Genomic DNA, 15,342 nt, shown 5'->3' on the forward strand with positions numbered 1-15,342 from the left:
GGGTCTCATTTTCTTTTCTGAATGCACCAGCACATTATTCCTTTCCAAAGCATGGCAGGAATCAGGGAACCAGCAGACCCAGTCTCAGAATTCTGGTGGAGGACTGTCTCTTTGCGTTTTTCCTTTGCATGACTTTCTGTTGTATTTGTTCATCAGCTCCCATATCTGCCTTATTGGCTCTGTGAAGGCAAAGGTTCTGAGGTTCTGAGAATGGAAAGCTCCTGTAAGGGTTAGCAAATAACCAGACTGCAGGAGAGAAGGCATCTTATTAGCCTGACACTCTAACATGGAGATGTCTTGTAAACACTGCCACTGCTCTTATTCGAGTCACTGTCATTTCTGTCATCCACATATTCCCTTTCTTCCTTTCTAATCCACTCAGAGAAACTGTAGAATTCAGATCTGATCATGTCCCTCACTTGCTTAATACCCATCAATGGTTCCCCATGGCCCTTGGGATGAAGTCCAAACTCCTCATATGGCCTCCAGGTTTCAGCATGTTTGGCTCCTGCCTTCCTTTTCCTAGCCTTGTCATTCTACTCTCCTCCTGGCCTTCCAAGCTTTGGCCAGTTCTCTTATTTCCAAAACAAACATTTTGCTTGATCAGAGCTCTTGCACATAGTCTTCAGTCTGCCTGGGACACTTTTTCCTCATCCCTGCTTCTTTGTCTAGCTAACTCTTAAACGTCACTTCCTGAGGAAAGCCTTCACTGACCCCTAGACCTGTAACACCCTCCCATTATACCTACAGTTTCACATAGCACTGACAACCCTTGGAATTATTTTTGTAATTTGCCTTCCCTGCTAGATTGTAAGTTTCCATGAGGATGGTGCCCATAGTGATCTCATTCATGTGGTTGTAAGTCTTCAACAAATGTTAACTGCTATTATTATTATCATTGTTATGCAACAAACACATAGTGTATACTTGATAAACATTGGCATAATACATGAATTATCATCATTATTAAGAATTAATGAAATTAGGTTAGATACATTAAAAATTTGATGCTTTTCGTCACACCTCCTGCTGTCTTTTTTCTCCTTAAAATTAATCTTTTCCTTTGTTACTTTAATTCTTTCAAAAAGATATATTCTTCTTTCTGTGTGTGAGATTATATTGAAAAATAACCATGGGCTACTCAGCAGTCACAGAATAATAGAATCAGAAAAGGGATCCAAGAAGCTATTGATGCAACCCAGTGGGGCAGGATAGTCTACCCTGTGTGTAATTCAGACAGCCAGAGATGTCAGAAAGCCTGCATCAAGGAAAAAGGATAAAAGTGTACAAAGAGCTTAAGCATTTGAGCTGCATTACAACCATTACCAAGAAGTCCCAGTGAGAGAAGCATTTCTTTAAAGTTTCAGCTAAATACCTCACCAGCTCTTCCGATTCTGTTTATATTTGCATCAACCTCTTTAGGCCTCGGGGAAATATCTAAGGTTAAACTGTCTATTTGTATGTGAATTGTTCAGTATTAATGGAATACTGAACTCTACGCAGAGTACCTACATGGAGAATAATCAAACAGATATTCCCCAGAAAGCAGAGAAATGGCTCAAAACAAAATGAGGCAAACTCGGGAAATAATCAAGTTGCTATGTCTAAGGTAGATGTAATGCTGCAGATTAAAAAATAATCCCAATGCTGAGTATACTCACTTAAGGTCTACATCTGTACCCATCTGAGATTAATACTTAATTCATCAGTGAAATGTAGTCACTGGACCTGGTATTACGTTCTTTGGAGTTGGGTGGAAAGGACTATTCCTAACCTGCCTAATGGAATAGGATATGGTATGTATTGAATTCACAGCTCCCTTCCACAGCATTCCTTTATCCATTTATAACCTGTGGATGCTATAGTATCAAGTGGTCTCAGGGATGGAAGGGGCTTTGTAAGTTTAATCATCCACTAATGTCTGAGTCATCAGTGGACAATTAGCAGGGCTCCATACCCCCGGGCCATGGACAGGTAATGGTCCATGGTCTGTTGGGAACCAGGCAACATAGCCATGGGCAAGCGAGCATCATGGCCTGAGCTCTGCCTCCTGTTAGGTCAGCAGCGGCATGAGATTCTCACAGGAACATGAACCCTATTATGACCTGCAAATGTGAGAGATTTAGGCTGCACTTCCTTAAGAGAATCTAATGATAAATGTAATATACTTGGATTATCCCAAAACCATCACCCCCATCCCCCACCTATCCATGAAAAAATTGTCCACAAAACTGGTCCCTGGTGCCAAAAAGGTTGGAGACTGCTGCTTTATAGCAAGGTTAAATGTACTGCCTGAGGTTTCTTCAAAATGTAGATTCCGATTCAGTAGGTCTAGGTGGGAGCTCGAGATTCTGCAACAACAAGCTGCTAATTGATGCAAATGTCATGGTTTATGGACCAGGCTTTGAGTAGCAAGATTTTACTTATAATATTCCCATGAAGTGCCTGTTACACCTCTGCTTGATTGTCTCCAGTGACAAGAAAATTACTCCACTTGAGGGATATCTTCTGTAAATAAGGGTGACTTTTGTCTCCACACAACCAATTGATTCTATCTGAATGTATAATAATAAAATAACAGCTAATATGTTATAATATTTATTATATGCTAATAAATTTATATCTAATGAGATTACTACTTTTATTATTTATTGTTACATATGAGGAGCTGTGATTCAGGGAGATTAAACAGCTTGTCTAACATGATCAGAAAGTGATAAAGTTGGATTGAAAACCAACTCCAACTTGAAGTTCTTAACATACCCTTATCTAGCCCTACATTCTGCGTTTATAGACTTGTATTATTGTACAAGTCTTGTGAAAATCCAAATAATACATACCTATTTGTGCTGCAACTTCAAAATCATTTTGGTTATTATAGTTGTGATCATATAATTTATAGTGAAAACTAGGACAGTTCTCTAAAAGGGGACACAATTGATGATTACATAAGGACAAAAGACACACCAGGACTGTTCTGGAAAACAAGTATGTATGTTTACCCTAGTTATTACTCATGCTCTGAATATTAGAATACAGAAAAATAATGCTGAAAAGAATGTTGCTGAGATCCACCCTGTATTTTTTCTAATGTGAATTAGTAAGTACATCTTATGCTGCAGTTACTTTTTGTGTTATTCCTATTTTCTTGCACAGAAGCTGCTTCCTCCATTTAAATTTAAACAGTTTGCTGCCTCTCCCTTCTTCATTCTGAAGCCCTCTATGTTAGGTCAGCTAATCTCTAGTCAACAACATTCTTCGACATCATGTTTGATTTATATGAGCCTTAGCCCAGGTTCTTCTGACAACTTGAGTCATTGCATCAAGTCTCTTGTAGGGACTAGGGGTCAGCAAATTATGGTCTATGGGCCAAATCTAGCCTGCTACCAGTTTTTGTCAATCAAATTTTATGGGAACACAGCCATGCCCATTCGTTTATGTATTGTCTATGGCTGTTTTTGCACTACAACAGTAGAGGTGAGTAAGTTCAAAAGAAGCCATATGGCCCACCTGGCCCAAACAGGAAATGTTTGCTGTCCCCTGATAAAGACATTTTGAATCTAACTAGCTTCTTGACTCCCATACTTCAATTTTTTCTCTCTATTCTAAAATCCTAATGGTTACTTAGAAAGAGTCATCTTTGCAGGTAAATAAACTGAGGTAGGTTTAATAAATCTCAGCAGGCTTCCTGGCGCTATCCAGATTTAGGCTGTAGTGTGATGACACCTTATTTCTAGCTGCACTGGAGTATCAGTCTCCTTACTGGAGGTCTTGACTACTGCAGCTCTCTGCTTCCTTTTAGGACTAGTAACAGGAAGGCTCTGGTCACAAAATTTCAAACTGAAGCAACAGTATGACATTTGGACTGATTTTAGATTCTATCCCAGGGACAGATGATTTCAGAGCAGACCCCATAAGGCTGAGGTTATAAAAATTGGCCACTGGCCCACCTACTCACTTTATTTATTTATCTTTGAGATGGAGTCTCACTCTGTCGCCCAGGCTGGAGTGCACTATCTTGGCTCAGTGCAACCTCCGTCTCTTGGATTCAAGTGATTATCATGCCCCAGCCTCCCAAGTAGCTGTGATTACAGGCATGCATCACCATGCCCAGCTATTTTTTGTGTGCATGTTTTTAGAAGAGAAGATATTTCACCATGTTGGCCAAGCTGGTCTCAAACTCCTGACCTCAAATGATCTGCCTGCTTCATCCTCCCTAAGTGTTGGGGTTACAGGCGTGAGCCACCGCACTCACTTTTGTTCATTCCAACTTCTTCTTTGCCACTTTCCTCCATTCCACATCCTTTTCATCCAGACTTTGTGTATCTGCCATATCATTAAAGTGGAGATATTTATTATCTCCATATTATGTCTTCAATTATTTTAATAATGATAATAGCTAACCTTTATTGGGTGCCTCCCTCATTCCAGGCACTGTGCCAGGATCTTAAATTCATTGCTTTGTTGAATGCTCGCGGCATCCTTTTGTGGTACATACAGTTGCTTTCCCTGTTTTAAAGATGGAGGAACAGAAGCTTGGAGCAAGTTAGCAACTTGCTCAAGGCACACAACCGGAATGTGGCAGATCAAGGACATGAATCCAGAAACCTGAGAACTTCCACTATTAATCTCTAGTTTACTTATCTCTAGTATATATTATTATCTCGAATGTATTATTTTAAATTTTCTCTAATATATAACTGCCTCCAGGAAAGGTTTCTCTTCTTTGAGAAGCTGTAGATAAGATAGGCATTACTCAAACCTAATGATAATTTAATCCAAAAAACTAGTGCCAGTTTATAGAAATATGACAAATAGCCCATAACCTTTGGGTTTACAAACAATATGCATATCACAGTTAGAGCAACAGCAGGAACAACAGCATCATTTGAACAGTGCTGTTTACAAAATGCATCCATGCATATTATTTCATTCACAAGTCACAAACAGTCTGATGGCTTCTGTATCCTATTCATTCGTAAAAGGTAAAAAGCAAGCTAAATCTATCAGCCAAATTTTCTAAAACAAGACATTCCTGTGTGCCCTGTGGGGTTCAAACATTTGTATTCAACTTCTAGCAATCTTAGTGGTGGCTGTAGGAGGACTGAGACCTGCTCCTTCTTCCCTCATACACATTTCTGCTTCTGCACTGGACATCTTAACCTTTCTTTTTTCCACTCGGTTTACAGGTGGGAGCTAGGGAATAAACTAGAAGAGAGATGTCTAAGTTGGGAGGCTGTAAAAATATGGAGCATGGGCTAGAGAAAACAATGAATAACTAGAGGAGACGTTAGAGATTTTTAGTCCATTCTTTTATTTTTATAGATAGCAATACAGGTAGTTTCCATCTATTAAGTATTTCCCATTTATTAAGTACTTCCCATATTTCAAGCATTTTGCTAACACCTTAACATGAATTATATGATTTAAACCTCTAACAACAATACTAAATAAGCAATATTTGTTACAATCTCCAACTTTCACATGAGAAACTAGGGCTTGAATTTAACTAATGTGTCGCAGATAACTCAGGAAATAGGCATAAAGGAGAGTTCTGAACTTCATCTAATTCCAGAGCCTTTGTATCTAAACGTTATACTTCCTGATCTAGGCAAGAAGGTGATTTAGGCCCATAATAAGAAGTGTGAAGAAGGGACTTGCTCCAGGTCACAAAAAGTAATGTAAGAGTGAGACTGAAAAATCCTAACTCAGGGCCAAATAACATCGGTCCCCTTCCCACATGAATATGGCTAATAAAAATAACTGTTCCTTGTTTCTCTCTGGTATCCTATGTTCAACTTTCCTCATCTACTATTTATGAAAGTATAAGTTTCTAGTCTTTATTTTCTTTTCTAAGGAATGATTTTCTGAATTATATTTGCTCAGCAACATCCATGAAAGAGAACTGCAGTACTCATTTCCTGAGCCTCTGGATGTACCTCGGTATTTTTCTGTCTCATTTATTGTAATAAAAGAGTAGAGCCTATTGTCCTGGTCTCCAAGTGAAGTATCTGTCTACTTTTAGATACCACGGAGACCAAGCCAATGAATTATAGAATTTCAACAAAGGAATCATTACTATTCTGCTGCAAATGTTCTATCTCTTTGTTTCTTGTCTTTCCCTTTCTTTCATGCAAGTCATTTTGTTTTGCCTCTTCTATGACCCTGGCCTCCATGTCTTCTCACTTTATTCATCTGGAGCAGTCTGTCCTTTTTAGTTCAGAGTCTCTTCCAATTGTCTTATTGAAAATCCCCTTCAAATCCTATTTTATGTTGAGTAATCTTGTGGAGTTAAGTCCATTTCTCCCTTATGTGTAAGACAAATTATTTCACCACTGGTGCTGCCAACACTATTGGTGTTTCCACACAAAGCATGGGATAATAATAACCATAATGGTGATGATGTTTATGATTTAGTTCATCGTGTGCCAGGCCCTGTTGAATGGTTTATATGTATGAACTTTTAAAATCCTTAGAATAGCTAACCAACTTCTATAAGTTTATGGAAACAGTAAATGACAAAACTGGGCAGAGCTGGCTTTATCGTATATGATCTGGATTACTACAGTACACAGTAAACAAGTTTTTGGCATTACTAGCTATCCCCTTAACTGCTCGGCATTAGACTCACTCAGTTCCCTTATCTGAAAAATGGCTAATTGAAAGAGTTTAGCCATTGTACATGTAGCCAACAACCCACTGTAGGAGTTGAACTAGCCCATAACAATCTTTCATAGTAGTAGCTATCATTGATTGTGCTGGTTTATGTGCTTGGCCCTCCACATTCATCATTGCATTTCGCCTCCCTATGCCCTATGAGATAGGCTCTGTTAATAACTCCAGTTCATGCATGAATGAAATGAAGCTTAGAGACATGAGATAACTTTCTCCAGGTTCTTCAGCCTATGTTGTTGGAATCAGTTGTTATGCATACTTATAAGCTGATTCTAGAATCCAACTACCAAGTATGATACTGTCTTACATGGGACTTTTAAAGGTAATTATGATCACAATATAATTACCTTAGACCCATTATTCACCTTAAGATGTGATTTCACTGTAATTGTCAGGACTGGGACTAAACTAGGTCAGCTGAGGCCAGAACTGAAGCTATAGAGCTTCTTACAGAAAAAAAGGAGGATTCCTTTAAGCCCATGGTGTCAGAATAACCCTGGCTTTTTGTTTATATAATTGACTTGCTACACAGCCAAACTTCAAGGTGAAAAATGACCTGTGGACTGTGGAACTCAAACTTCTCTCTTGAGTCATTGCCCATCACCAGCAGTGTACTGTACCCCACAGATGGAGCAGGCAGTAAGGTCCTTGCTGAACCTAGAGTCAGCAATTCTGGGCTGATGAAATGCAAATGAATAAAAACAGCTATAAATTTACCTCCAGTCTAGTGATGTAAGCCTTTTGGCACAGCTACTCAAATCCTCATGACATAAGAACTTTTAAAATGCCAGTTTTTACTTAATTAGATAACTCAGAAGGATTAAATATTAAAGCATGTCCAATTTGGCCTTCATTCAAGATGAGCTGGGAACAAAAATATCAGTAGAAGGTTTAGCCTAAAGGTAAGCAATTATACAGCACAGACTCCAGGAAACCAGCTTCACAGACTCCTAAAAGCAAATCATCAGACAAACAGAAAGATAAACTACTGAATAAAAATAAAAATAAAAAATAAAAATCATTTCCTCTTGCTTTATTTTTCTCATAGGCTAGCTCTTTGGGGTGACTTGGCTGTATCTCATAATTTTGTTTGTCATGGCTAAATAGTCGATTTGTCTTTGTTCTGGAATTCTGAGAGAATCAGTGAGTGAGCCATTATTATGGAGGAACCCTCAAAGATTCAGGCATCTATTCTGAATAACTACATTTAGGAATAGTGGATGCCTCTCTTCTCCCCTGCCTCCTTCAGGGCAGCATGCCTGTAGCTTTCTACCTGGCATTTCCAGTTGAGACCATCTCCCAATTTATGACTAATGTAGTGTTTACTTATCTTTCTTTTCTGTTCAGCACATTTTCTTCTGCTACATGAATCACAAGAGCAGCACAACTGAAGTAGCATTTTGCTTTGTGAGTCAAGCATCTGAAGGCAACTGAGTAAAAAAGACACTTTCTTTCTTCTTTCTTTGCAAATTTGAGAAAATTTTCATGCATCAGTAACAAAAAACACATGCAATGATTTGTAAAGTTTGGAATTGAGATAAATGAGGATTAGTGAGATTAAGCAATTTGGCCAAGATTCAACAGTAAAGTGGAGCTATGGCATACATACATTTGACATATTGCACTTGTATCCTGCCTCTGGAACTTAACCGGAATGTTAGTTCTGTTTCCACTACCTTGTGTAATCCTCACAGCAAACAGACAGATATGGTTTGGCCTTGTCCCCACACAAATCTTGAGTTGTAACTCCCACAATTCCCATGTGTTGTGGGAGGGACCCAGTAGGAGGTAATTGAATCATGGGGCAGGTTTTTCTCATGCTGTTCTTGTGATAGTGAATGAGTCTCATGAGATCTGATGGTTTTATAAAGAGGAGTTCCCCTGCACAGCCTCTCTCTCTCTGCCTGCTGCCATCCACGTAAGACATGACTTACTCCTCCTTGCCTTCCACCATGACTGTGAGGCCTTCCCAGCCATGTTGAACTGTAAGTCCATTAAACCTCTTTTTCTTTCCAGTCTCTGGTATGTCTTTATCAGCCGTATGAAAACAGGCTAATACACAGACTAAACATGAAATGTGGAGATTACAATTCATGGGGAGAAATAGGCTAAGTGAAAACTGAAAGAGCAGACCAGCTTTATGAACTGTCTCTCTGGTGACTAGATAGTATCAGTAAATTCTTACTAAGTGTTAGATGCATGAATATGCCAAAAGCATAGAAAAAGAAAAAAAATAAAAAGTTGACTTAGAACCTAAAACTTCATGATGTTAATTAGTTTACGCAATTGCACTTAAATGTATTTCATTGGTTTAAAAAAGTAACTGTGGGTGGTAGCTATTTGATTGTTTGATAATCATCATATGTTACACCAGTATTCGTTTAAAAAGTAACTAAAAATTGATGATTTTGTAACTGCAACAGAACCCAAATAACCAAAACAATCTTGAGAAAAAAGAGCAAAGCTAGAGACATCATAATACTTGATTTCAAAATATATTATAAAGCTATAGTAATCAAAATTGTATGGTATTGGCATAAAAACAAACACATCGACCAATGGAACAGAACAGAGAACCCCAAAATAAATCCATGCATATATGGCTAACTAATCTTCAATGAAGGTCCCAGGAACAGACAATAGTGAAAGGATAGTCTCTTCAATAAATGATATTAGAGAAACTGAATATCCACATGCAAATGAATAATATTGGTCCCTTGCAGTATACATTAAAACCAACTCAAAGTAGATTAGAGAGTTAAATGCAAGACCTGAAAACATAAAAATCTTACCAGAAAACACAGAGGAAAAGATTCTTTTCACAACACAAAAGACATTGGTGTTGGTAATGACTTTATGAATATGACTCTAAAAACACAGGCAAAAAAAGTAAAATTAAACAAATGGGATTCCATCAAACTAAAGAGTTTCTGCCTAGCAAAGTAAATAATCAACAAAATGAAAGGGCAACCTATGAAATGAGATAAAGTATTTGCAAGCCATATACCCAAGCCATATCCCCAGCCCCTAGGCCAGCTGGTCCATGGCCTGTTAAGAACTGGCCACACAGCAAGAGGTGAGTGGTGGGTGAGCAAATGGAGCTTCATCTGTATTTACAGCCACTCCCCATCACTCACATTACAGCCTAAGCTCTGCCTCCTGCCAGCAGCAGCATTAGATTCTCATAGGAGCATAAACCCTATTGTGAACTCTGCATGTGAGGAATCCAGGTGGCATGCATTAGATTCTTATGAGAATCTAATGATTCTGTTATGAGAATCTAATGCCTGATGATCTGTCACTGTCTTTTATCACCCCCACATGGGACCATCTAGTTGCTGGAAAATAAGCTCAGGGCTCCCACTGATTCTACATTATGATGAGTTGTGTATCATAATGTAGAAATTATTTCATTATATATTACAATGTAATAATATAGAAATAAAGTGCACAATAAATGTAACGCACTTGAATCATCCCCAAACCATCCTTCCCCACTGTCTGTGGAAAAATTGCCTTTCATGAAACTGGTCCCTGGTGCCAAAAGGTTGGGGACCACTGATATATGTGATATGGGGCTAATATCGAAAATATATAAGAAACTTATTCAGCTCAATAGAAAACAAACAGATAAAAGCAAATAATACAATTAAAATGTGCTAAGGATCTTGAATAGATATTTTTCTGAAGAAGATATACGAATAGCCACAAAGTATATGAAGAAGTGCTCAAGATCACTAATCATCAGGGAAACGCAAGTCAAAACCACAATGGCTTATCACCTTATACCTATTAAAATGACTCTTATCAAAAAGTTAAATAATAACAAGTGTTTGTGAGGATATGGAGAAAAGGTAACCCTTGTACACTGACAGTGGTATTGTAAAATGATACAGCCATTATGGGTAACAGCATGGAGTTTCCTCAAAAAACTAAAAATAGAACTGCTATATGATCCATCACTTCCACTCCTGGTTATATATTCAAAGGAACTGAAATCAGTACTTGAAAAAAAATATCTCCACTTTCATGTTTATTGCAGCACTATTCACAATAGCCAAATCATGTAAGCAACCTAAATCTCTCTCTCTCTCTGTGTGTCTCTCTCTCTCTTTCTCTCTCTCTCGCTCTCTCTCACACACACGCACATACACACACACAAATATTCAGCTTTAACATGGAAGTAAATAATGCTGTTTATGACAACATGGGTGAACTTAGAGGACATTATGTTAAATGAAATAAGCCAGACACATGAAGACAAATACTGTATAATTCCACTTCTATGTGGAATAAAAAAAAAATTCAAACTTGTAGAAGCAGAGTAGAATGGTGGTTGCCAGGGACTGGGTGTGGAGAGGATGGCGAGATATTGGTCAAAGAGTACAAGCTTTCAGTTATAAGATGAATGAGTTCTGGGAATTTAATGTACACTATGGTGACTGTAGTTAATAATAGTATATGGTATATGTAAAATTTGGTTAGACAGTAGATTTAAATATTCTTACTATACCAAAACAAAAGTAGCTATATAAGGTTATAAATATGCAAATTGTTAAAAATCACTTCACAATGTACACATATATAAAACATGTTAGCCAACTTAAACGTATATAATTTTCATTTTTTAAATGGATAAAAATGGATTTCAACTCTTCCTTTTTCTTTTTTTCTTTTCTTCATTTTCTGATAATTTTCAGATAAACCGGCTCATTTCCAAGTGGACTATTTCTTCTCAGAATTACAGAATGTTAGACCTAAGGTGATGTTACAACTTAATTAAAAATCCTTCGTTTACAGATGAAGAAACCAGAATTGACCAATGTTAGGACTTGTTTAAGATCAAAGACTTGATTATTGAAAATGTGGGACCAAACTTAGTTCCTGGCCCTTTGGCATTACATTAGTCACTCAAACAAAAACAGTGTGAATACCTAGATATGTATGTGGTAAAGGTGAAATGGAATAAAAACAGCCCAGAACATTTGTATCAATGTTTGAACTGTTCTAATGGGAAATTATGGAAGAACTTACCTAGTCCTACTTCATAAAAATTCTTCAAAATCATACTCATTTATTTAATCTGACAAGTAATACATGACTCCATTCTCACTGTAAAACTCAAACAGAAGTTTTATAGCATAAAAAAACATATTATCTCTTTTTTCCTCTCTAATTCTATTGCCTTCCTCAGAAGTAGCCATTGTTGATTTTTTAGTGATCATCATGAGTATTTTTGAGTTCATCTCACTTTCTCTATGCCCCCATTTTCTGGGGCAGAGCTTGTTATTTAGATGTCCCGTTCCCTTTATTTTTTATTAATACACAATAATTGCACATATCTATGGGTTACATGTTATATTTTGAGACATGCATACAATGTGTAATGATCAATTCAGGATGATTAGGATATTAATAATCTCAAATGTTTATCATTTTTTGTGTTATGAGCATCCCTAATTTTTTCTTCTAGCTGTTTTGAAATATAATATATTGTTAGCTACAGTCACCCTACTGTGTTACCAAACACTATAACTTATTTCTTCTGTGTTTCTGTACCTATTAAGCAACCTCTTCTCATCACCCCTCCCCCCATGCTTCCTAACCTCTGGTAACCACCATTCTACTCTCTGTCTCCGTGAGATCGATTTTTTTAACTCCCATGTTGGAGTAAGAACATGTGATATTTGTCTTTCTGTGCTTGGCTTATTTTACTTAAACTAGTGACCTCCATTTCCATCAATTTTGCTGCGAATGACAAGGTTTTTTTTAATGGCTCTATAGTGTTCCATTGCGTATACAACATTTTCTTTATCCATTCATTTGTTGATAGACCCTTAGGTTAGTCACATATCTTTGCTGCTGTGAACAGCACTACAACAAACATACAGATGCAGATACATTTCTTTGATATACTGATTTCCTTTCTTTTGGATATACACCCAGCAGTGGGATTGCTGGATCTTATGGTATGATTGCTGGACCAGCAGCGAGATTGCTAGATCTACTTCTAGTTTTCTGAGAGGCCCCAATAATGTTTTTCATAGTGGCTGTACTAATTTATATTCCTACCAAGAGTGTACTAGAATTCCAATTTCTCTGCATACTTGATGGCATATATATATTATATATATATTATATATAATGTGTATTATATATATTATATATTTTTTATAAAAGCCATTTAACTGGGTGAAACGATACCTCATTGTGGTTTCAATTTGCATTTCCCTTATGATTAGTGATGCTGAGCATTTTTTCATATACCTGCTGGTCATTTCTATGTCTTCTTTTGAAAAATGTATATTCAGATCATTTGCCCATTTAAAAATTAGATTATTTGCTTTTTTTTTGGCTACAGAATTATTTTAGATCCTTTTATAACTTGGTTATTAATCCCCTGTTGAATGAATAGTTTGCAGATATTTTCTCTTATTTTGTCTCTTTGCTATATTAGATTATTTTTATTTTTTTGTAGTACAGAAGCCTTTTAGCTTGATGTATTCCTGTTTATTTTTCCTCATGTTGCTTGTGCTTTTGAGCTTTTACCCAAAAAATCTGCCAAGACCAACGTCCTGAAGCATTTCCCAATATTTTCTTCTAGTAGTTTCATAGTTTCAGGTCTTATATGTAAGTCTTTAAACCATTTTAACTTTTGTATAACGTGAGAGATGGGGGTCTAGTTTTATTCTTCTCCATATGGAGATCCAGTTTTCCTAGCACCAATTATTGACGAGACTGTCTCTTCAATATGCATTGAAACAATATACATTGTTTACCCAAGGTTTATGTGTCCATTTCTATGTCAGTATTGTGCTTCCACTTACTATAGCTTTGTAGTATATTTTGAAGTCAGGCAGTGTGCTGATGCCAGTATTATTCTTTTTGCTTAAGATTGCTTTAGCTATTTGGAGTCTTTTGGGGTTACATTACAATTTTAGAATTGTTTTCTCTATTTCTTTGAAGAATATCATTTGTATTTCCATAGGGATTGTATTGAATCTGTAGATCACTTTGGGTAGTATGAACATTTTAACAATGTTAATTATTCCAATCCATGAACATGGTATATCTTTCCATTTTTTTCTGTCCTCTTCAATGTCTTTAATCAGTGTTTTATAGTTTTCATTCTAGAGATCTTTCTTTGGTTAAATTTATTTATTTTATTCTTTTGGTAGCTATTGCACATGGGATTGCTTTATCAATTTCCTTTTTAGATTGTTTACTGTTGGTACATAGAAATGCTACTAATTTTTGTATCCTGCAACTTTACTGAATTAATTTATTAGATCTAACAGTTTTTTTTTTGTAGAGTCTTTAGGGCTTTCTAAATATAAAAAAATCTGTGAACAAGGATAATTTGACTTTTTCCTTTCCAATTTGGATGCTTTTTATTTCTTTCTCTTGCCTAATTGCTCTCACTAGGACTTCTGGTACTATGTTGAATAAAAGTGGTAAAAGTGTGCATCCCTATCTTGTTCCAGATGTTATAGTAAGGGGTTTCAGGTTTTCCCCATTCAGTGTGATGTTAGCTGCGAGTCTGTCATATATGGCTTTTGTTGTTTTAAGGCATGTTCATGCTATAGCCAGGTTGTTGAGAGCTTTTTCATAAAGGGATGTTGAAATTTATGAATGCTTTTTCAGTAGCTCTTGAAATGATCGTATGTTTTTTGTTCTTGATCCTGTTAATGTGATGTATCATATTTATTGAGTTGTGTGTGTTGAACCATCCTTCTGTCCATGAGATTAATCCTACTTGATCATGGTGAATGATATTCTTCAGGAGTTGTTAAATTTGGTTTGCTAGCACTTTGTTGAGGATTTTTGTAACTAGATTCATCAGTGAAATATTGGCCTGTAATTTTCGCTTTTTTGTTGTGTCCTTGTTTGGTTTTGGTACTAGCATGCTGTTGATCTTGTAGAATGAGTTTGGAATTATTTCCTCCTCTTTAATTTTTTCAAAATAGTTTGAGTAGAATTGGTATCAGTTCTTTAAAAGTTTGGTTGAATTCTGCAGGGAAATTGTCAGCTCCTGGGCTTTTCTTTGATGGGAGACTTTTTGTTACTGCTTCAGTCTTGTTACTCATTGTTAGTCTGTTCAGGTTTTCTATTTCTTCATCATTTGATCTTGGTAGGTTGTATACATCCAAGAATTTCTTCTAGGTTTTCCAATTTGCTGGAGTATAGTTGTTCATAATGGCCTCTGTTGATCCTTTGTAGTTCTGCGGTATCAGTTATAATGTCTCCTTTTTTGTTTTTGATTTTATTTATTTGCATCTTCTTTCTTTTTTCTTAGTCTAGTTAAAGGTTTGTCAATTTTGTTTACCTTTTCAAAAATCCAACTACTCATTTTGTTGATCTTTTGGATTTTAGTTTCAATTTTATTTATTTCTGCTCTGATATTTATAATTTTTCTCTTCTATTAATTTTGGGTTTTGTTTATTCTTGCTTTTCTAGTTCGTTGAGGTGCATTATTTGGAAGTCTTGCTTTTTTTGTGTATTTATTGCCGTAAATTTTCCTCTTAGAACTGCTTTTGCTATATCCCATAGGTTTTGATGTGTTGTGTCTCCATTTTTGTTAGTCTCAAGGAATTTTTAAGTTTCCTTTTTAGTTTCTTTATTGACTCATTCATAGTTCAGGAACATGTTGTTCAATTTCCATATTCT

The 15,342-nt window shown here is 36.4% G+C and overlaps 1 protein-coding gene and 1 long non-coding RNA gene across 3 annotated transcripts in view; one reads left to right on the plus strand and one right to left on the minus strand.

Moving 5' to 3' along the window:
- Positions 1-11,506, plus strand: part of LOC139358181 (uncharacterized) — a 41,652-nt gene extending 30,146 nt beyond the window's left edge. The window contains exon 6 of the long non-coding RNA XR_011612746.1: positions 11,376-11,506. This is a non-coding gene — a long non-coding RNA (uncharacterized lncRNA). The remainder of the gene's footprint in view (positions 1-11,375) is intronic.
- The window catches only part of LOC105480993 (glutamate ionotropic receptor NMDA type subunit 3A), a 171,571-nt gene that overhangs the window by 61,032 nt on the left and 95,197 nt on the right, over positions 1-15,342 (minus strand). The gene's annotated exons all lie outside the window — the stretch shown is intronic.

Source organism: Macaca nemestrina, chromosome 14 (assembly GCF_043159975.1).
Source record: "Macaca nemestrina isolate mMacNem1 chromosome 14, mMacNem.hap1, whole genome shotgun sequence".
Lineage (NCBI taxonomy): Eukaryota > Metazoa > Chordata > Mammalia > Primates > Cercopithecidae > Macaca > Macaca nemestrina.